This window comes from Cyprinodon variegatus, unplaced genomic scaffold, assembly GCF_000732505.1.
Source record: "Cyprinodon variegatus isolate N-32 unplaced genomic scaffold, C_variegatus-1.0 Scaffold644, whole genome shotgun sequence".
Classification (NCBI taxonomy): Eukaryota; Metazoa; Chordata; class Actinopteri; order Cyprinodontiformes; family Cyprinodontidae; genus Cyprinodon; species Cyprinodon variegatus.
Genome location: NW_015151097.1, coordinates 359,338 through 382,390, shown reverse-complemented (window position 1 = coordinate 382,390; position 23,053 = coordinate 359,338). Strand labels below are relative to the sequence as shown.

The 23,053-nt window shown below is 36.9% G+C and overlaps 1 long non-coding RNA gene across 2 annotated transcripts in view; it reads right to left on the bottom strand.

Annotated features, from left to right (window-relative positions):
- The window catches only part of LOC107096711, a 137,148-nt gene that overhangs the window by 54,979 nt on the left and 59,116 nt on the right, over positions 1-23,053 (bottom strand). For both annotated transcript variants that reach the window (XR_001481806.1, XR_001481805.1), the window contains exon 2: positions 15,961-16,123. This is a non-coding gene — a long non-coding RNA (uncharacterized LOC107096711). The remainder of the gene's footprint in view (positions 1-15,960; positions 16,124-23,053) is intronic.

The following is a 23,053-nucleotide window of genomic DNA, read 5'->3' as shown; positions in this document are numbered from 1 at the left end:
GTGAAAAGATGGTAAACTAGTTCTAAAATGCTTTTTCACTATCTGTCCCACTAGTTCCACTAGATCTCTCATGCTGAATACTGGGTCCTTCTGTTCTGAGTCTTGACAGCCACCACTTTGTTTCATTATGGTGATAATCTATTCAGGGTAGCTGGTGCCACTGTGAATTTTACATTTAAACTATAAAGTTAGTTTTGCACTCATAGAATCAGTGTTTATGTTCTTTCACATAATGTCCAAGTCATCTCCTACATTCTTTCACAGCATTTTACATCCAAACAAAACCTTGAATACATAACAGCCATCTCAATTGTATTCCGGCACATAAGATTTGGTCATTTCAAGATTAAAGCCAGAAATGCTCAAGCTCATGCCCAGTGATCAACTAAAATGAACCATTATGTTCCTCATTGCACTGTGGCAGCTACATGGTAAAGCACACTCAAAAATATCAAAAGACTAATGCAGTCCTGTTACATGGTGCCCTGTTTTCATCTGACTGCAGATAAAGCAGACTTCCTCCTTTTCAGTGTATTTCAGTATGGCAGCTCGTACACCTAACCCACAGACTGGACTACGCCTCCACCTTGCAGGGTATGTTTTACCCAGGTTTTGTCCCCTTTTTGAGCCTACAGATGAAATACGCAGATGGTAAAATGGTCTGAAATCACCACATTTTTGATTTTTTGGTAATGCAACTTGCTGCTGGTTTAAATCCAACAATTTATATCCTTTTTAGTTTTTGTACTTTGACTTGGCAAAGAACTAAGGGGATGAAAGCTCCATCTCCCTTCTTGCACAAGGTCCCACAACCCTTTAGTAGAGTGGCACTTAGGTCCATAACAGCTGTACAGTAAGTGGTGTTTAAAGTTCCAATGTCCTTTCATTGTCACTGAGAAAGAAGGCTGAGATGTTCAACCGTATTTTAAAACCGACATTTTCTCAAAATAGTGCATGCTTCACTGTCCTTTCTGTCTCTATGTTGTTGGGGTTAGACAGGCAACTCACTCAAGGTTATCTTTTGCATTTTTCATATCAATATGCGTTTTACTATCTTTATTTATTGATCCAATTTTTTTTTTTTGTACCTTGATAATGTTTAATATTTACTAACCCTAACTGGGAACTTTGATCTTTGACCTTTCAGTGCTTCAACATGATTCCTTCATAATTAGAAAGGTTTGTAGAAATTAGGGTTCTTACGATTTCAATAGCAAAGTAAATATGTAATACTTCAAAACATTTTCGATTCCATGGAGGATAGAATAATATCTTATAATGGCATAAAAAAACAACACATTTGTACTAACATAAAAACTTGCCTTTTATGTCTCAACAGGAAATATGCTTTCATAATAGAATTGTACCAACTAGTAAAATAAATGTGGAAATACTGTATATGCAAAAAAGTAACCCAAATATATTACATTTTGACATACATTCTTCTAATCTGCAAATACTCGAGTAAACTAGAATAAAGAATAGCAAAAAGATTAAAACTACATTGTCTTTTGTATTAATGACATACCAAGTTTCTATCATATCGGGATACAGCACTTGAGTATCAATATTTACCAAAGTACAGATATTTTTCAGAACTCCAGTGGGGATGAACATCAACATGTTGCTGTCAATTCCTGACACCATAATTCATAAAGCTTTGATCTGCCAAAAAAAAAGTGTTGATTCGGATTTTCTACAAATGACCTAGAACAGGGGTGCTCAAGTCCAGTCCTCAAGGGCTACCGTCCTATAAATTTTAGATGCATCTCTTCTCTACCACATCTGAATTTAAAGGCTCAATCCCATAATTTAGCCCAGCAGAGGTAACGAACCACTCATTTGATTCTGGTGTGTTAAAAAAGGTGTGCATCAAAAAGTTGCAGGAAAGTAGCTCTTGAGGACTGGACTTGAGCACCCCTGTTCTAGGTCATTTGTAGAAAATCCGAATCAACACTTTTTTTTTTGGCAGATCAAAGCTTTATGAAAGGAATGTGTCAAGAATTGACAGCAACATGTTGATGTTCATCCCCACTGCGGTTCTGAAAAATATCTGTACTTTGGAATATATCGATACTCAAGTGCTGTATCCCGATACGATAGAAACCTGGTATGTCATTAATACAAAAGGCAATGTAGTTTTAATCTGACCTAGAACCCTGACCTAGAACCCTGACCTAGAACAGGAGTCGGCAATCCAAACTGCTCAAAGAGCGATATTAGACCAAAAAAACAAGAAACAAATCTGTCTGGAGCCACAAAATGTAAAAGTCTTATATAAGCCTCATATGGCAACACAGGCTCTAAGTGTATTAGCCTGCTATAAAAAAAAAAACTATGTGGGCTTAAATGTATTACAAGCATTCATGATCAATGTTTATCCAGGAGCAAATGTCACATCACATTACTACTCTGCTGTACAATATTTGGTGCTTTAAGTTTAAATTACAATGTTAATGTATTAGGTGTTGTTGCATTGATGAAATTATGGAGACAGGACAAAGAAATCAGATTTTTTGTGTTATTTTTATTTTTAAGGATTTGGGGAAAAAGAATGGAAGAAAGTTCACATTCCTGCATCAGAGCTCTACCAGTTCGATCTGTGAACGGTTTTCCATGCTTGCAGCCAAACTAGCAGCAGTAGTGGAGTTTGGAGATGCAATTCACTTCTTGAATCTATCTTTGCGCTCCTCTAATATATACAGAAATTCTGCAATTGCACTTTTTCTCACTACCAACTTGGTGCCTTCTCTGGTAAATGCCTTTCTAAATTACTCTTTTTAGTATTTGACAACTTCTAATTACAAAGCTTTGGAAACATAACTAATGTTTTGTGTGACCTCCTGCACACCACCCTAAAACAAACAAACAAACAAAAAATCCATCTTTTGCCATTTTCATACATTTTTGAAAAATCTGCAGCTCTTTAATGTCCCCGTTGCAGCTCTGGAGCCGCAGGTTGCTGACCCCTGACCTAGAAGATAACAGAACTAAGTTTGGTAAGTTTTTCAGACCTTCCACCCATTAGCTGCCAAAAAGTATTAATATTTCAAGCAAATATGGCACCACATAGTATGAGTGTTTGTGTGTCTGAGAGACCAGCTGCTGTAAAAAATGGATCTACTATATAACATCAAAAACAATGATTGTGGAGATATGTATTTTAGCTGTTCTTGGCATCTAATTTAAAAGACAAGGAGAGTTAGCATCATCATAACAGAATTCTATGATTGTTCTCCTAAGACAACGTAGATCTCTATCCGAACTCCTAGATTTCCAAAATGCTGCCATTATCAGTTCTATTATGTTTCATGGCAAACTCAACTTTGCTTTACGCTGTTAAAGGTGCAATCATTAGTTGAAAATATTGGCCCAAATAAGTTTTGTTACCTCCGCAGTGCATGCTGGTTTGATGACACAGTTAGTAACAGTAAGTGTTGTTCTGTCCGCATCTCCGCACTGTGGCATTATGCAAATTATGTGATGACATCATCTAACACGTCCTAGCGCCTTTTAGGACAGCCAATAGTGTCTTTTCTTGGTGAGAAATTGGCAACACTGCATTTGACTGAAAACTATATTGAGAAAATACAGCTAATATTAACAGAGATGTTTTTTTTTTTATCAAATTGTAATTCTAATTCTAATGGTTGGTTATAAAAGTGCATATTTAGACAATGTCACACTGCTCCATTGCCTCAAGGTTTTCATGAGCCTCTACTGTATCTTTGATATCTGTTTATTATAGTACAGTAGGTAGAGCTAACACCATTATCAAAAATTTAAATAAATAAAAAAATATTATTAAATTGGAAGATGACCAACAATTGTTTAAAGTGACAGTAAAGAATCTTTCAGTCATAACTTATCATTAAAAGATATCTGAGAAAATGTTTTCATCCCGATCCTAACTGTACAATGCATTTTCCAATTAAGTTTATCATGGATCTCTTTAAGCCTTCCTGTTACCAGCTCAAAGCCTTGCTCTTTCCCTGTTTCTGACAGGCTGATTAAATAAACATGTCTCAACATGTCTTTTAAATAATCTTTCCCTTAATTTAGAATTTTACTTCTGTGTTCTCTGGCTTCCTTAACCTCTTAAAACCAGCCAGCGACCCAGTGGACCTTAAGTGGGGGTAATAATTCAGAACGAATACCGAATAAAATTCCAATGGTAAAATTTTTTATCAGCAAGTGGAGCCACTGCACTCAGCTCCAAGCCGACACCAAAAGATCAAAACCCCACAGTTCTGGAACTGTTTTAGCTAGAGGTCTGAAATTTTCTGCATTTGTGGTTGACATGATGTAGAACAAATATAATACAAAAAAAACATGCATTTCGTCAAGAATGTTTATATTACTGCTGTTCAAAAAAGACCTATAATTTCTGAGAAGAAGAATAAAAAAAACCTTTAGTTAAAAAACAGTTAAAACATGTTTTAACTGATGCACGTTGGTCTGTGTTCTCGTCACCCAATTTCCATTTATATATTAGGAAACTAGAGGGTGTTAGCTTTTAAATAATGTATTGCACGTGTGATTTGGGCTTACAGTTGCTAAGGTATTTGCTTTTCCATTTGGGTATGCAAAACAGGCGAGGATTACCCATAATTAGGTGAATGTTAACAGGTAAAAGAACCACAATGATAGTGAAAATAGTTAACTTTAAGTCATATTTAATCAGTAACAATTATACGCTCCTGACTGGTGGATCAAGGTCAAGCTAAAAATCAACAGCTACATCCTTCTGAATTAACACTAACCCTACGGCATGCTTAAACTGTTCAAGGATTTGCCAAGAAAGGGGCTTGCAAAACAGCAAGGTTTTACAGCAGCAGGAGCTCTGTGTGTTTAAATTACAATAGTTGGTATCATTTATTAATGTTTTTAGCTAAGCAGCCTCTACTGTAGTTTAGGTTTGTCTTTAAATCTGCAGTGAATTTACACTCTGTCCATTGCCATACTTTGTTGCACTCCATGAAACGAGGCAGAATTCAATTACATGGTGGCCAAGGCCCTGACAACAACTCGCTCTTGTTTCAATCACCCACACAGGTGGATATGGGGGATGAGAGCTAACGCTCCAGTCGCCACACCACGGACCACCGGAGGGCAATGAGGCGTGAGGAGGAGGCACGCAGAGGGTGGTCAGTGGAACGGAAAGACATGCATGAGCAAAAGTCACCAAATAAGAGCATCAATCTGGGTCAGTTAGGAGAATTTTATAAGAATTCAGGAGCTTAAAAAAAGGAAAGCTGAAGAGAGCCCTTATGTTGCCAGTGGCACAAGGATAAAATAAAAGACATATTTCTGTTTCTTGCAGATTGTTTAACTTGTCTAACAGCACAAATAATACAACTCTATCGGGACTCTCATCATACTGTTTTCTTTTTTGAGTACTTAAGAAAATAAGAGCTTTTCATTTCTGCCACCGAATTGATGGCCTCCCCCCATCGACTCCGCCCATGCCCAGCGTAAATGAATGGACTGCAGGAAAAACAAACACCATCAATCATCATGATTGTCACACTTTTCACTGAGTTCATAATTTCCCTGTAAAAAAATAAATAAATAAATCCTGTGGATCCACAGGCTGCAAAGACAATTTGAGGCAGTAATTAACTGTGTTATGAGTCCACATTTATAATTAATGGGTGACAGTTGCTGGGGGAGTGTTCGTGGGAGTGCTAATAAAATTACTTTGTGAATTCTTATGAATGTCACCTTATTTCTATTATGGGTGTGTTATGTTTGTGTGTGTGTGTGTGTGTATGTGTGGGTATATTCCCCTGGGCCCGACTGTCTGCTGTGATTGAATGCCATCTTTCCGGAGGCCAGATCATTCAACTGCGTCTCTCCTCGGCTCCCTGTTGTAACTCTTTGTGTGCATGTCCCCTGTCTGCCTGATTGTATATACAGCCCATAAATGATATTAATGGTTACAGCCTACAGAGAGATGGTGATGATAACACCAACATACCACAAGCTGCCGAGTGACACTGAGAAATATGGGAAGAAATTAAGTGAAAATTGAGGTGTTAAATGGGTCATGCATGATATCCCTTATTTAAAAAAAGAAAAAAACTGATGGGGAATTTGGCAAAACCCAAAAGCATTAGCTAGCATGATCAAAACTGAACCCTATGTTACACAAAACCTATTTGATATATAATTACCTCAGAATTTGTAGTCTCCCTTCTGGGACTACAAGAGTTAATCAACTTGTGCCTGTTGCACACAAATGGCCTAACAGGTCAACTGCACATGATTGAGCTGAACGATTTATATCAGCGGCTGTAGAAATAGCATGAAGACATTTGGAAATGGAGGTAGTTTCAGCTCGTCTACCTTGGACTCTCAGTTCTTTCTTACACCTTAAGACTGACTCCTGTTTGAGCGAGAGAGTAATGGCTGTTTTATGCTTGACAGGTCTGTGGGGCCAAATTCCATAATGTTAGTACCCACCCCACTACACACAGTGGTGGAGCCTGATTTTCTGCACCTGGAACCCTAGTGACTACAATAAAAGCTCCAAGGAAAAAAATATGATGGACAAGTGACAGCTCCTTTTGGCAAAAATTTCAAAACATAAAGAGACTTCTTATGATTTAACCCATGAATGACAATACCATGAACAGATTGTGAGTAACTCTTGGGAATAAATCCCCATCACTCACATAGGAAAGAAGCTTCCATAATGTTGGAATGTTGTGTTTTCTACTTTTGCAAATTGTCAGGGATTGTAAGCCTATGGATTGTTCTGTATATACCCACCTAACTTCAGTCAGAATATTAAATAAAGGGGGAAAAGCTGCATGGCGTAAAACATGGAGTGAATTGTTTTTGCATTAATTGATTTTATGTCATTCATTGTCTTATTTTGCCACTACTTGGCAGCACCCTACCAAAGAGCCTATTAAACAGCTGCTCTGCACCACCTACAGCAAAGCAACATATGCCGAGTTCGAATCCGGCGACTGCCTCCTCTGTAGGCCAGAATCGTCAGCACCACATCATTGTACGGCCTGTTCGGATTCAAAGACTCCTTAATATGCGGTCGACAAATGCATCCTTTTTTTTTTGCCTGTTTTGGAGGACAGGTCAGCTGTATCCCATGTAGCCTTGGGTATCCTGTGATACTTAAGCAAGCCGGCAGCAACGTGCTCAGAGAAAAAAAGGGAAATTGCAAATATTATAAGTGTAGTTTAATATATTAGAAGTGTATGAATAAGTTTGTCTGAAATTAATGAAAATAGTTGTTTTAAATGGTTATTGAGTCAGATATGTTGTGGTTAATGTTTGGTGTTTTAAAAGGTTTTATCAGCCCTTGTGCAAATGGTTTGGCTGACATTTAAGCACAGATTCCAACATGTCTTCCGTTGTGTGGACTAAAAATCTGATATCTGCAATGACGGCACTGCTGTTTAAGCTCCTTACAAATGAAATTAGCACGCAGAACAGTAGTTAGAGGCTCGGCTTCCATTTTTTGCCTGCTTTGTGGGTCAACCCTCACAGTTGCTCGGTGACTGAGCTTACACTGAGGTAAGGGGCAGTGACAGCGGGGGAAGGCTTGACCTGTTTGAATCTATAGCCGAACTCTTCCGGCCTCCTTATTTTCACAGCCTCTAAAGAATCCAGCCTACTAAGACTGGGTCCTCGAAAGGACGCAGCCGCTGAAATTAAATGCAGCCATAATGTAGTTTCCCAAAGCTTCTGTATGATTTCATGTTGCATACCGTATCTCCAAATTCTTTTCAATTCACACGCCTTATCATAAGCGACACATGTATGACAGACACAGAAATGTGCTAAATAGTTTTTGAGGTCCAAAATTGGTTTTCACTGCTTTCTGCCCAGAACCAATTAAAAGACTTTCTTTTACGAAAACCGTCACAGTCACATAGATCATAAAAGAAGTGACAGCATCCTTAGGAATGATCTATTTGAACAAGTAAGCCTGAAGTCCAACATCCTACTTTAGGAAGAAAAAAAGTAATTTTATGCTTAAAATTGTTTTAAATTTTGTTTTTCTCAGATGTCATTTGAAAAAAAGGAAGGGACAACCTGAAAAAATGAGTAAAGATTTAATTGATTTTATCAAAACTTCAGTTGAGACCACAATTAAAACCCACTGAAAACATTGTGACATAAAAAGAGCACTCTTTCCCCTTGTTGGTTTGTTAGCTTGTCTCTAATATATAAAAAGAATACAGAATAAATTTACTCAGATACTCAATAAGTGAATTTGTATATTAAAACTTCAACAATAATAAAACAAACATGTCTGAAATAATCTCTGTTTTTGCAGGTTAATTTTTTCCTAATCAAAAGAATCCAGTCAGCCTAACCTGACAGCAGAGGCTCGTTAAGTTGCTGCCAATGTGAAATGTGCAAGCTTTATTCATTTTAAAAGAACCATTCAAAATGTGGAACATTGACCTGGAGCTGGAATTAAATGATCAATGGTATATTCAACAAAGCTGAAAATGCTTTATGCATCACCACTGCCACTTTTTTTTTTCAAGTGAATGTCACATTCACTCACCCCTTTTTGCATTCATTTTAATTCACACTGCAGCTCTCTCCAGAGGTTGGCAAGATGGTTAGTGAGAAACTATACTGCTGTAGGTCACATGAAAAGCATTTGGTTTCCAATAATTCAAAGGCAAATGCGCTGTGTTTTAGCACATCCAACCTCTCCAACGCCCTCTTTTTTTGCACATGAACATACGTACATGCATAGACCTTGTGTGCTCTTCCTATTCTTGTCCTTCCCACTCTTCTCTGAGCTTCCTGTCTACATTTTCTGCCGCCTGGCTCTGGTTACTGCATATCAAGTCTGGACATCTCATAGGCCTAGCGTGATTCCAGCAATCTGGGGCCAGCATGTTACCCAAGACAGACTCCAGTGTGGCATGGCAACCTGAATGCCAAGTCCTTAGGGAGAGAGGAAGCAACCCAAGCAACTGGGACATCTGTGGCTTTTTTGGCTTTATGAAATAATTTTGCTCTACCAAGGGTGTTCCTCTTTTCTAACCCATAACTCATAATTTCTTCCTTTTTTTAAAAACATGCACATGTGAAGGTCACATGAAGTGGGAATACATTTATGACTTTTCAGTCAGAGATTCCAGCCAGAACTGTATCAGTGGAAAGATCAATTCAGACATGGCTTTGCATGAAAAACACAAGCGCTCAGCAGCAGAGCGGCATTAAAGTTTGATAGACCTGTTCATGAACTATGAAAGCATTGATTAAATGGATGTTAATTGGTTGCCTATGGGGGAACCAAGCCTAAGTGTACGGTGAAGTTCCTTCCTACTGAGATTAATAGAAACGTCTGTGAAGGTGTGTGAAATATTAAATCTGCCAGTAAAAATGTGCCGTTCACTTTACAGCTAAAATAGCTTCCTCACACAAGACAGATTTCTATTTCTGAATGTTTGTAAAACTTGATATATGTTACGGATCATTAAACAAATTCGAGGTTAAGATAAAGGTAAGCAGAGTACACACAAAGGGAAGCTTTCTTTTAAGATAGGAAAGAAATCCATCCAAATCAACCAATAACTAGAAAATTGCTTTATATCCCTACAGAGAATGTTCGCCTAACTCTTTGGTGAAATGTTTCATTTGATCCAGATGTACGGTTTTATGTCTGCATTTGTATTACACTATGGCGTTTTGGCTGTTTATGAGCCAATCAGAGATTGAGTTGCTGGTATGCTTTGGTTGCTTGTCTTATTTTATTCAGTCGATGATCAGAAATTTAGCTTTAGGATTTCCTTGCAGAGAAATGAAATTATGTGACCATCAGCTTTGACGAAACTTTTAGGTCCTGAAGCAACAAAGCAGCCCCTCACACTATAACGCCACATAAAAAAAAAACATTTAAACAATGTAAGACATACAATATATAATACAGAATATTTCGTATAACCATATTCAGAATGTAAAACGAATTTAGATATCATAAAATTTTAAAGTTGACTTTGATAAAATATTTAAAAAAAAACTGCCAACCCCTTCCTGGAAACTGCCTAACGTTTGGAGCTAACTTGTGACTGAAGTTTGTAAAGGAAAGCTAGAGACAACAGTCCAGTGTCGACAACATAGCACTTTTGTTACTACTGTATATCCATGGGACCTCTGTAGAGACTGTTTTTAAACAATAAGGGACAAATCTTTTGACTTTTCTCATTCTCTAGGTTTAGCTACTTCACGTGAAAGCAGCAATTGTTCTGCATCCCTGTATCACAGCCACAGACAGCTGCCTCATCCTGAAATGCAGTCAGAGCTAATGAATAAAGCATGATGATGTTTCCACTAGGATAACAAAGGGGGATAGAAATACACTAAATATAGTTTTTAATATACTCTCATTTTGTTTCTCCGAAAATGATTCCCTGGTTGCCACACAGCTTGAATTACTTATTCACCTTTAATGTGCCTCTGATTACTATCTCTTTGGTGAAGTAGACGTAAGCAGTGAGGATTCAGGCAAAGTATAAAAATTGATTGATTTTTTTACATCTAAATGATAGTGACACATTTAGTTATTATAGTTTATTTCAGATCACACGATCTGCTGCTTAACTGCTCGATAGGTGCAGCTTTTGACACTGGAAATCCAGCAAGATCTCTCCACAATCCTCAACGCCATCTCGCATAGACTTTACATGGAGATCAGATGCCTTGATGCTTAAAACCTCTTTGGTGTGAACACACCATTAGACGTCTCTAGACAGAGACTCGTGCTCACGACAGAGCTATGAGTTCAAGAGTTCAGGGTTCTCTTGTGACCTTCCTGCTTGGTAGTTAATGCACTCTTGTTGTAATACTGGTGGGTCAGGAGCTCCCAGGAAAGTTCATTACATCCACATTGTTTGATACATTTTACTGTTAATGGATGACTTTGCAGCTCTTACCAAACTGAAAACTGTCAGTAACTTTCTTTGTGATGTGATTTTATACTGCTTCAGATTTCTTCAAACAGGTGCGCTGTTTTGTTTTTAAGAGATTTTTACCTACATCATGCTGTCAGAGAGGTTCTTTTTTAAGGAATTTCTTGATTTTGCCAGGATCTGCCATTATCAGACCTGGGTGTGGCTTGTGGAGGACGTTGCAAACCTCTAACACTTGTAACATAATTTTTACATAGTGTGAGGTTTGGCTGGATAGCTGTTTACTAACTGGAATAATAATTTTACTTAATTTCATTTAGTCAGGATATATTTAATTATGTTTGATGAGCTGAAATTTTTAACATAATAAAAAAAACATAATCTACCCAAAGCACTCCAACACATGAACAGACACATGAACAGAACAATCCAGAAATAGATGCTCAAAACATTTGTACAAAACTAAGTAATTCAATTTAAAATTATTCATTCGTGATGATCAAACAGGAAACTTTTCATTTTCCAACTGTCAGCAGAGTTATTAGCCTTAAAATATGGCTCCTGAAAATGCACGCAGTTTGAAGTTAAGACCTACAAGGCTTTTACATTTAAATGGCTACACCTTATCTAGCAGCTTTTTTACAGCCATGTTCCCTGGCTGTAATACGAGATCAAATGTTTTATCTTTAGATGTTTTTAGGACTCATCTTATGACTCAAGGAGAAAGAGAGTCTTCTGTTGTGGGTCCCGAAGATGGAACAATCTTCCTCTGACTGTGTGAACGGCCAATAACCTTAGTTTAGGTATCTTAAAATAAAATAAAAATGGACGGATGGCTTCAACTCAAGTTGAACATAATTTCAGACTGTAATAGCTATCAAAAATTTTGTTTTTTTAACTCACTGGTTTATCTGTTTTGGCTCTTGTTTTTGGTGATTTACTTTTTTTTACTGTTGGTGTTTGTGTCTTTTGGTTTTTGCTGTTTTTTCTCTTTTTGTTACTTTACACGTGTAAAGATCTTTATAAATAACAGTTCATTCACTGTTTCCATTAGATTGTCATTCAAATGGATTATTTCAACTTTTGCAATATTATGTTTCAGCATTTATAAAAACTGATAACAAGCCAAGTCTAAAGAAGTGTGTCACATCAAATAAATAATAGTTGTTTTTTTAATAGGGAACTGGCTAATATATTAATGGTGTATGAGGAGTAAGTCCTGACAACCATAGGGTTGTTACTCTACTGCCAATGGCTTAAACAGATATATAAATGTATTCTTTATCAGACCATATTGTCCCAATAGCTAGAAAATTTCTATTTTCCCATTATCTTATGCAGGCTAGTTAGTTATATGTCAGCTTGTACACCTAAATTCAGCCAATCATATATCAACTGTCATCTGTCAATCAAATGTTTTCGGTCATTGCAACTTGATTTATATGTTGCAGCTAATATTTGAAATAAGGAATAAGAATCAGTGAGGCTAACCGGAAAAAGAGGCTTCACTTTGCTAGGGAGCATAAAGATTGGACTGTGGAGCAATGGAAGAAGGTCATGTGGTCTGATGAGTCCAGATTGACCCTGTTCCAGAGTGATGGGCGAAGTGATGCACCCACCATGCCTAGTGCCTACTGTACAAGCCTGTGGGGGCGGGGTTATGATCTGGGGTTGCTGCAGTTGCTCAGGTCTAGGTTCAGCAACAGTATGTGCTCAAAGAATGAGGTCAACTGACTACCTGAATATCCTGAATGACCAGGTTATTCCATCAATGGGCTTTTTCTTCCCTGATGGCGCAGGCATATTCCAAGATGGCAATGCCAGGATTCATCGGGCTCAATGGTGAAAGACTGGTTCAGGGAGCATGACTCATCAATTTCACACATTGATTGGCCACCACAGAGTCCAGACCTCAACCCCATTGAGAATCTTTGGGATGTGCTAGAGAGGGCTTTGCACAGCGGTCAGACTCTACCATCATCAATGCAAGATCTTGGTCAAAAATTAATGCAACACTGGATGGAAATAAATATTTTGACATTGCAGAAGCTTATCGAAACAATGCCACAACGAATGCGTGCCGTAATCAAAGCTAAAGGCGGTCCAACAAAGTATTAGAGTGAGTGACCAGGTGCTTTTTGCATAAATATACAAGTTATCCCATAAATTCAGCATTATATGGGGGTTTAAGGGGCTAAGCTCTGTAAGTTGCTTATCAAATGCACCATATTTTCCTTTTATTGACATTCAAATTCACAGATTTTAGTTTTCACAGAGGTGATATGAATCCCATGGTAGTTTTTTACAACACTTAATTATACTTTGTTTAATATTTCAAATCTTCCATTTTCATCAAGTTAATTTTTACTTCCTTATCAGATATTAATAAAATGCTACCTTGATCCCTCAAAGTAATGTGACTGAATGTTTGCATTTTAATGTTTGCTTGTATTGCTGGTTATCACTCATATTGAATTTCAATGCCTGATGAAAACAGTCCTTCCTTAATCTGAATAACTATCTTATTAAGCAAGCAAAAATGTTTTCATCAGATGTTAACGGGAAGGAAATTTCTGAATAAAAAAATATCTGTATAACAAAGTAAAGATAAGGGTTTTTAAAAAAAAATGATATAATAAGAAAAAAATATGTGAAGATAATTCAGCCTCTGCTATAATATGTTAACCCACACGTGATATTTCAATCGGTGTTAAAATGTAATAGCATTAAAGTAGGTCTGACTTCGACATAAAGGAATCGCTAATGTTCATTTCTGACCCACTTTGAGTGCACAGGATGTGAGAGATGAATAACATGTTTCTGTTGCTCTTTTGAGAGTGACAAGAGATAGGCGGAACTTGAAAAGAGGCTGGAAGTGCTAATGAGCCTTATTTTAACAACACAACGCCTCCATGAATATTTAACACAGCGAAGTGTGATGAATTCTCCCTTCGGAGTGAAAAATGGTCTTTGAAAAGCTGCTGCAGCCAAAATCCTGCAGTTTGGATTCATTTTAAGCAGTAGTACACGGCCACTGGTAAATAAAAGAAAAATACATTCACGCTATAGAAAGATTTATCTTTTTACGAGACAAAAATAACCCTCTGGTATCATTACCTTAAAGGTCATATACACAATTTTTTCATTAAAAAAATGATCTACAGAATGTCTAGTATGGTGCAGAAGTAAAGTAATACTTTTACTGAGATGAAAATATTATATGGTGTATAAATAATTATACCATACATTTTGAGAGGTGCAAATATATATAAATAGTAACCTCTAGTTATGGCGACAACATTGACACAAAAGGAAACTGCACCAATGGGAATAATAGGTTGAAGTTATGTGAGACGAAGGTCATGGGTAGCTCTGTGATGCAGCTGAGAAATGGCTTCCTTTTGGCATTTCCTTTCTCAGATTGAAAGGTGATGAAAACTAATGGGAAGGAAGGTGTATATAGGGGGCATTGGAGAGTGACTAGGAAATATAACCTATAGATAACTGCAAACAATGAATGACAAAATAAAACTAGGGAAAAAAGAATGTTTAACAGGACATAACTAAAACCCCAACCAAACAGTAAGACTAAAAAGGAATTCAAAAAAGACATAACTCATAACAGTAAAAACAGAATAACATGTATCCAAGCCTAACTGAAAACCCAAAGTGAAAACTAAACAAAACCAAAATGCCAATAAACGCACATCATAACATTAAGAGTTTAAAAGTGGGGTTTAACCTGTCCTTAGCCTCTCCTTCAGGAAGTTCCACCTCTTGAGATAATACTGTTTTCTTCCTAGTTTTAGTTCTCTTAAATTGTAAAAAAAAAAAATCTGTTAAATTAATTTATTATTAAATAAGTTAACACAGTAAAGAATGAATTCTGACAACAGCAGCACTATGTTGGAAATTAATGTTAAATTTGGAATTTTGTAGGAGCTAAAATAACATTAGCTTTACTTTTTATTCAGGAAAGTGAAGTTTGAATGAATTGTTTTATACTTGATCACACACATTAAAATTAACATTTAGTTTGCAGCAACTGTAAAGTTTTTTTTCTGCTATGTCCAGCAATGTGTTTATGAAATTGTCAGTTGAAAACAGAGATGCTGTTTTATATGAAGTCAGAATTTATCTGTAGGAGAGAACAGCCATTAGCATTAAGATGTCTGAAGAGGAGTAGCCAACATCAAGCAGTTTAATTTCTCAGGTTGATTCTTCTATCAAAGTGAAAAAAGTTGGAGGAAGGAATCTGGAGGAGCATAAAAAGCCACGAGCACAGAGAAATCATGAACGGATGGCTGTACGTGGAGAAAAGCATTTATTATGTATGTGAACTTTTGGCAGTATCCTGACTTCACGTGTGTCTCTGCAGGCATTGGTGGGTTCAAAGTGACATGAAGTGCTTTTTTTCACGGCAGGGTTTTTTATGTGAGTCAGAACTAAGGATGCTTCGATTGCAGCTCCTCCAGAGGTACTGTGGGAGTTTTGGCTGCTTCTTTGATGAATGATTTCTTTGCTTTGTGGGTCAGTTCAGTTGGACACACGGGTCTGGGTCGATTTCTCTTTGTTCCGCATAGATAAAGAATTAAACAGAAATCTTAAAGACTTTCACAACATCCCAACATTTTTTCCTTGGTGTTCTTTGGGGGTCATGATGCTGGTTGTTCTGGGGCCTTTACAAATCAGCTATATATGTATTGAGATTAAATTAATGTTTTAACAAATGAGGCAGTGTCTAAACGTAGATGACTGAATAGTTTAAGTTGAAAATAATTGTATTTTTCACTTTCTTAAATTGACTGATTCTTCAAAGGCTCATTTTTCAACCTGGCTTTTAATACTTAAGACACATTGTTTTATGCTTATGATTTTAGCTCCACATTTTGCACATTTTTTATTTTTTTTTGCAATGTTTTTATCTTTCTGTGAAGCACTTTGGTCTTCCTGGTGTTTTTGTTAAGCGCCATATAAATAAACTTTGATTTGATGATTTGACAAACTTGACAAAGGAGTATAATTACATGAAAAAGTGTTCATGAAAGCTGCTTACTTTCATTAAATGCGACGTAAGCTCAAACTTTCCCCAAATGTCTGAGGAGGACTGCGTCTCAGTAGGTGTGGAGAATCTCCAAGATGTGAAGTCCCATGGACCTACTTTGTTGCTAGGCAACGGCAAGGGCAGTAGTACCTTTCCAGGAAAACAACTTCACCGTCTGAAATAAATAAAGATAGAGAGAACACACCATGAACCTCTTGAGCAGGGTTAAGTCACTGAGAATAAGACAGAGTCAACAAGAAGTGGTGAGGCTGCCGGGGCCAAAGAGGTGTTTGTGTTTGGTAATTAGGTTCCCCGCTCGCAGCACTGAAGGAAACATGCAGAATGGGGTGGGAAGGAGATAATTAAAGCCAAAATAGCTCCAAGTTAAGAAGAAGACAAAAAGTCTGAGTTTGTGTGCTAGTTTTAATGTGTTGCAAGAAAAAAGATGTATTATTAATATCTGTGGACACTGAGAAGATGTATGTAAATGGTGTTTGTGTCCTTCATTACCCTGAGAAATATAAGCAAACACCCTGAGAACAGATCAAAGGGCTACTAACAACAGTATCTAGGTCTCCTTTTCAAAGGAGGCTGGCTTTATCTCATTAAAGCAGGCAAGAGAGGAGGAAAAAGGCGTCAAGTCCGAAGGGAAATGAAACAGTTTTGCCCGTATTTGCTTTGTTATTTAGCTGGTAAAGCTCAAATTAATTACTCTCATCTCCTTCACTCTATTCATTATTTTGGCTGAAAACACATTAGTCAAATGAAAAGTCTCCGGGCACACCTGGCTTCCTTATCATTTGTGGTTTCCTCCACAGGAAGGTTTGGCTCTCCAGCATGCAGACTATTACAGAAGCCCGGCCTCATTTATGGGATATGGTACCTGCTGCCTATTCCACCGATAGCTGCCTCCCAGGAAGCCTTAATGTATGAGATTTGTCAGTGTCAATTTCCCAGTTAATCTCTCTGGTTCACCTCGCCGCCGCTGCCTCTGCCGCCCATTCATTCTGCTGCTGATCTTCCTGCTCACGCTGTGCAGTGCGGGGATACAAAGGCGACTGGACGCCCAGGAGTAGGAAATGCATCCATTCTATAGCCGACCGAGTCTCACTGCCTGGCTAACCAGCCGACTTGATACGGTTCCAGGGAAAACTGCTGGCACACAATCGGAATCCTGCGGCACAGTTTGAGCTTTCATTCACAGAAATAAAAATCTGAAAACAAGTCAGTATTAGACCAGAAAGTGTGATGGCCTCTGTTCTGTAGTATTTAGGAAAAACATCGGTCTTGTTAACTTAGAGACTTTCCTGTTCCTACCACTTCATTCACGCTGAAATGTTATTTTCAATATCAAAACAGAGGTTAAAAAGAAGTATAGTTATACGAAGCTCCTTGCAAAACTATCAATACAACTAAAACTTGATCATTTGTCTTTTAATTTAGAGCTCAAACTTTGCTTTCTACACTGAATAAAGTCCCCTTGCTCTGAGGCAGGGGTTCCCAATGTAGGGGTCTTGAGACACAAGATGGTTCTCACAATCATTATGATGTGACCTCTGAGGTATGGAGGGCCGAAATACATGACGAAATAAATTAATTTACCATTTAATAAGTAGAAGTAACATTCATTAATTATGTATTATATGAAATATACAACTAAATTATAAAATGTACAAGGAAATATTTAAATGTATCATAAAATACTATTAATACAATTTAAAATATATAAAAATTGTATATCATACTAATACATTTATAGAAAAATGTATCGAATCATTTTACTTAATTTTGATAAATATTTATACGTATTATTAATGTTATGTAAAGTAACTGTGTATTTTCAGGAATCACAGGCTGAAATGTATAAAATGAACTTTCTTTGAATGCAGTTGCAAACAAATGTATATATTTTGGATAATCTTTTCAGAAGTTTTTTTTATTACATTTCTCTTTTCAGATTGAGAGATATTTTCAAATTGCGTACAGGTGATCACATTCTCTAAACTTCTGGGGATGAACTTTCCTCTGGAGTACAGATCAAAGCTGCATTTCTTTGGGTCTGCATGAAGTTTAGCAACAATATTTTTATACGTCGAAAGCGAACATTTGTATTAGACTCGAAGAGACAATTTGAAAATAATGCAAGTTTTAAAACTCAATCTGAAAAAGTGACATTTGAAAGAAATTTAATTTGATTACATTTGAAAATAGAAATCGTACGAAAAGTTATGCACAGTATTTCGTAGGTTTTTGACGTTTTTTTCGCCGTATTTCGTCGTATTTTTACGTCTTGCCTGGAGACAAGATATCAGTGCGCATGCGCATCTTATGCACCATTCAATAACATACAATTTAACATACAATTAACCCTAACATCCAAAACAGCAAGCAACCTAGTGAGAGACATCATGAAGTAATTTTTGCACTGTCGAAAGCTCGTCCATCCCAGTTTTACGTCCGTCCGCTGATCTGCTTTTTTCGTCTGGCTGGCTACGCATGCGCACTGATATGGTTTTTCGAGGAAAAATGTCAAAAACCCACGAAATACTGTGTATAACTTTTCGTACGATTTCATACGAACTGATAATGAGAATATGTTGAAATGATGTAAAGATAAAGTACGAAGGAATACAGAACAGAGATAATATGAAAAAATATATATATTTTGAAAACATTTAATCTGAGAACACAGCAGAGTCCTTTTTGTGATCTGTTTACAATAAATAAATAGAAGTAATTCTGCTTCTGTTTTGTCATGCTGCAACCTGAAACTATACACTAAGATTTCCGAAAAAGTAAAAAAAACAATCCACTGGACTTTTGCTTCACATTAAGGAAGCTTTTCCAACTCAAAATGTCTGAATTAGCATTAAATTCCAAGCTTATATAGAGTGGCCCAGCAAAGCCTTGTTTTGGATTAAAAAACATGCAAATTAAAACCAAAAGAACAAGTCCGCCCATTAGGAATGGGGAGTCATTGAGGTCTTTGTTAGCCTGGAATACCCCATACTGGTCTATGCCTCTGAAAGAGGGTAGTGGTTAGGGGCAACTTTGGAATGACTATGACATGGATGACTGAGAATCTTCACCAGATTATACTCTGAGATATTTTAGAAATTTATTATTACATATGTAGGAACAAGGTCATAAACAAAAATTAAGTAGAGCCAATTAGTTTGAAGAAATCAAATTGGGAGATTTAGATTGGGTCACAAGCACTTAATTTGAGAGATAGCTGCAACCATTATTGTCTCTTTCCTTGAGATAATCAATGACAATATGAACACAACTATTTAGATTTTATTATGATTATTTAATTCTTTATTGTTTAAGTTCTAATTGCAGTTTTAGAAATCAGAACCATATGCAGTAAAAACAACAGGTTCTTCATTATTAGTACACTCCTAATAAATCAAACTAAAATTTTTCATTGTCGCAAAAGTTTTTTTTTCCTTCGAAAAGGGGGAACATATTGGTTCTGAAAGCTACCAGAAGTCACGTAGGAAAGGTTTAATCGGAATATGATGTCAGGCATTAGGGGAAACAGATTGTGTCTTTTCATGTGGTGTGAGATCAGAGCAAATACACTGTTCTCTATATCTCAAACTCAAAGGAGATATAACCTGATTCACACACAGACAACAGCCGTGCTAGGAAGATGCATTTATTCATGCCTTTTAATAACCATGATGTTCTCTTAAAGGTGAGAAAAGCCAGGATCACACAGGAAGGAAAAACAAAGTATATATTTCTGCCACCAGATGTGAATCTGGCAGGTCCAGAGTCATTTGCTTTTTTGCAGTGAACAAAATGTTGCCTGTTTTTAGCTCCCAATTAATGAACACTAAAAGCATCCTGAGCAAAAACATGATATGATTAATTAGGATGATGCAGTAAAAACCCAGAATAAATCTTATTTTCCCAATTCTAAATATTAATTCTGTTAAAAACAAAAAATTTTAATTCTTCTTTTAACCATTTTTTCATTAATTATAAGGAAATATTGAAACACCTGTTAGTTAGCCAGATGGTTTTAATGAACCCCTGCTGCAAAATATGGAAAACAAAACTGTTCCAAGCTTTGACTTTGTCAAAGGCACCGAGGGCACCAGATTTCTAAACGTCGGATGTGGCAGATTGTTCGGCTCTGAGCCTGAATACATTTCAGAGACGTGTTATATTACAATATCTCCCAAAGCGTTCCACATTCACTACATGCTACTTCAGGCTTTTTAATCTAACTTATATCACGTCAAAAGTCTACTACTGGGAAAAAAAAAAGTATTCTCAAGAGGCAGGATTTCCTGAAAAATATCTAATCACAGGCAGTTTACTGTCTAAGGTTGGTTCCACCCTCAAAGTGACAAAGCTTGAAACGATCCACAGAAACGGTTCCATAGGAGCAAACATCACCATAAGAAATTGATTTAGTGTTACACTGCAAAAACTGATCTAAATAGGTATCAATTTCTTAAAATCTTTGTATTTGCCTTTAATTCGACGAGGTAAATAAGATTATCTGCAAAGTAAACTACCCTTTATCCCTTATAATAAGATTATTAGATATGTTGCCCTTAAAATAGTATAATGGAGTAACTGTAGCACTGCCCATTATTGGGTACTATCTAGAAATGGGGAGATCTCAAGCTTTGCATGCCTCAGTTAAACGGCGCATTATTCAACCTTATATTTAAAAAAAGGGCAAAAATGGCATCCATGGGAGGGATTTGGACAAAAAACTGCAGTTAACCGATTAAAAAAACAACAGATAAACAAAAAGGTCCATCTGTCATCAAGACTCATGATAACATAATTCTTCGGACTCATGGAACAAAAAAAGAAACATTTTAGAGAGTACACATCCAGATAATCTGGCATAAAACTAAAACAGCATATAAAAAAATCCAAAACTATTAGATGTAAAACCAAACGTGTTCTTTTAGGGTTGCTTTGGTTGTCCAAGATCTGGATGACGTGGATCTACAACTTCAACTGTCCTGTTCTTTTACTGGTCAAAGTTACAATTTCCAGTTAATGAAAAAAACTCTAAAGACGACAGAAAAGGTCTTTCACTGGGGCTAAATGAAAACTGTTCGGCAAACCACTTTGAGCCATAAACCCTTCCTAGCATTTTTAAAGAATCATCACTGAATGAGGTAATGTTGGCAGGAAGGCAACAATTAGTGCTCAGATTCAGACAAAGAAAAAAGTCTGATTATCAATTGGTTTGTTTATAATTATGCTATAAAAATATCCAGACATATTTCTGGGTAAGCAAAAAGGAATTTCCCCACTAACGATGAAAAGTAAAAACCAATAACATGTCTTTATTGGTCCACAAAGCACAGTTGTTTCATCTGACGGACACTCAAACACATAAATAATTATCCCTTGGTTTTAAACTTCCTCATTCATTTGACATGATGTCCACAAATAAAAAGGAAGACAGCTGAGTAAGCTAACATTTTTCTAAAACCCAATGGAATTCTTTATAAACAAATTTTCCGGTTTTGATGTATAAATACATCCTATATCTGAAAGAAACTTGGAAACCAAAAAGCAAACATGCATTTTGAAAAGTGAGGGTAGTTAGTCCAAGTTAATGGCTATCTTCTTCAGATGTATTATACTCCTGCAGCAATCTACCAGAAACTCACGCTGATTTTAGGACAGTTTCCCTTCAATTCAACCATGAAATGCTTGAGGAGGAGTTTACAGCCTTGGAGGAACTAAAAACGACAGAGTCTATAAAATGGAGCAGCTGACTTCATTTTCTTTTTTGATTTTATTTTTTAAATCCTTCACCAAAATCATGTGCTGCTAAAATCTTTTTTTTTTCTTTTTTATAAAGAGATATCCTCATTTTACTGCATTTTATGCAAGGTCTTTTTAGAAAATAACAATACGATGCTCTAAATCCAAACTTTTGAACTTTGATTTAACAATAACAACAGATTTTTTTTTCACACAAAACCAACACTGTTTCAGAAGCACCCCCCCCCCCATACCCACCTTTAAATGAAAACAGAACTAAAACGAGATTACAACAGCCATAAAGAGGAGGACGTTCTCATTATTTGTGTGGCTTTTGTCTCTTTTCGTTTGTTACCACAAGTTTTCACAGCGTTCATCTTTTTTTTGGCCACTGATTATTTCCCCGCAGTGATTAAGCAGGAAGAGTTTGCAGTGCAATGGAGTAAATCCAATTTGGCAACCCGAAAGAATAAAGCGCATTTGTGTGCTTGGAATGACGCCAGGCTGGCGCTGGGAGAGAACGATGGTATTTAGATGACTGATCTAACAGTCGCACTTTGCTAATTTATCAGGATGTGTTCCATTAACCTCTGCAGGAAGTTGAGCCCAGGGTGTGGAGCCTTCCTCAGCTCAAGGAGAGGAGTCTGAGTCAATTGGAGATGACACATTGTTAAGACAGACATTTGTCGTCTCTGTTATACTTTACCCGCCGTTCACCAGTATTCTACTAAATCAGAATATGTGGAAAGATAGCAGTTAAAACCTTTGTGCCTTGGTCTCTGAATATTTAAATTAGAGCATTAAAAATTAGGAAATGTAAGATTTGTATTACTTTCTTCCTGTCAACTCGTATAGACATGTAGAATCCGATGTTCATCTGTTAGAATACAAGTTCTGAATAGCAAAAAAAAAGTAAAACCTTTGAAAAAAATCTAAGTAGGAAATTAAGCTTAAGCATAAATTCAATCAGAGACCCTTATCAGCTTCACTTGAACCACCTTCAATGTCCTTCATTCAGCTCCAGCCAATCAACTCAGGAACCAAACTTTCTCTGAGGCCAATCATCTTGCAATATCCGCTTTATTTAACTCCTGGCATAGCTTCTCCATCCTGAACACAAGCGAATTTTCGACCATCTAGACCCCATCCCCTCCCTCATTTCCAGTCTCACTGCTCCTCTGGCTAATTCCACCACCAGTGTCCGGGCCCTGGGGGAACACTACTCTAATTCTTTTCTAGGTTATTCATCCAAGTGTATCTTAAAACACAGCATCACAGTCTTCTTCCGGGGACCAAGTGCCAAAGAACTTATATTGTTCATGTCTTTATCTACCTCTGTCACCTTGAACCC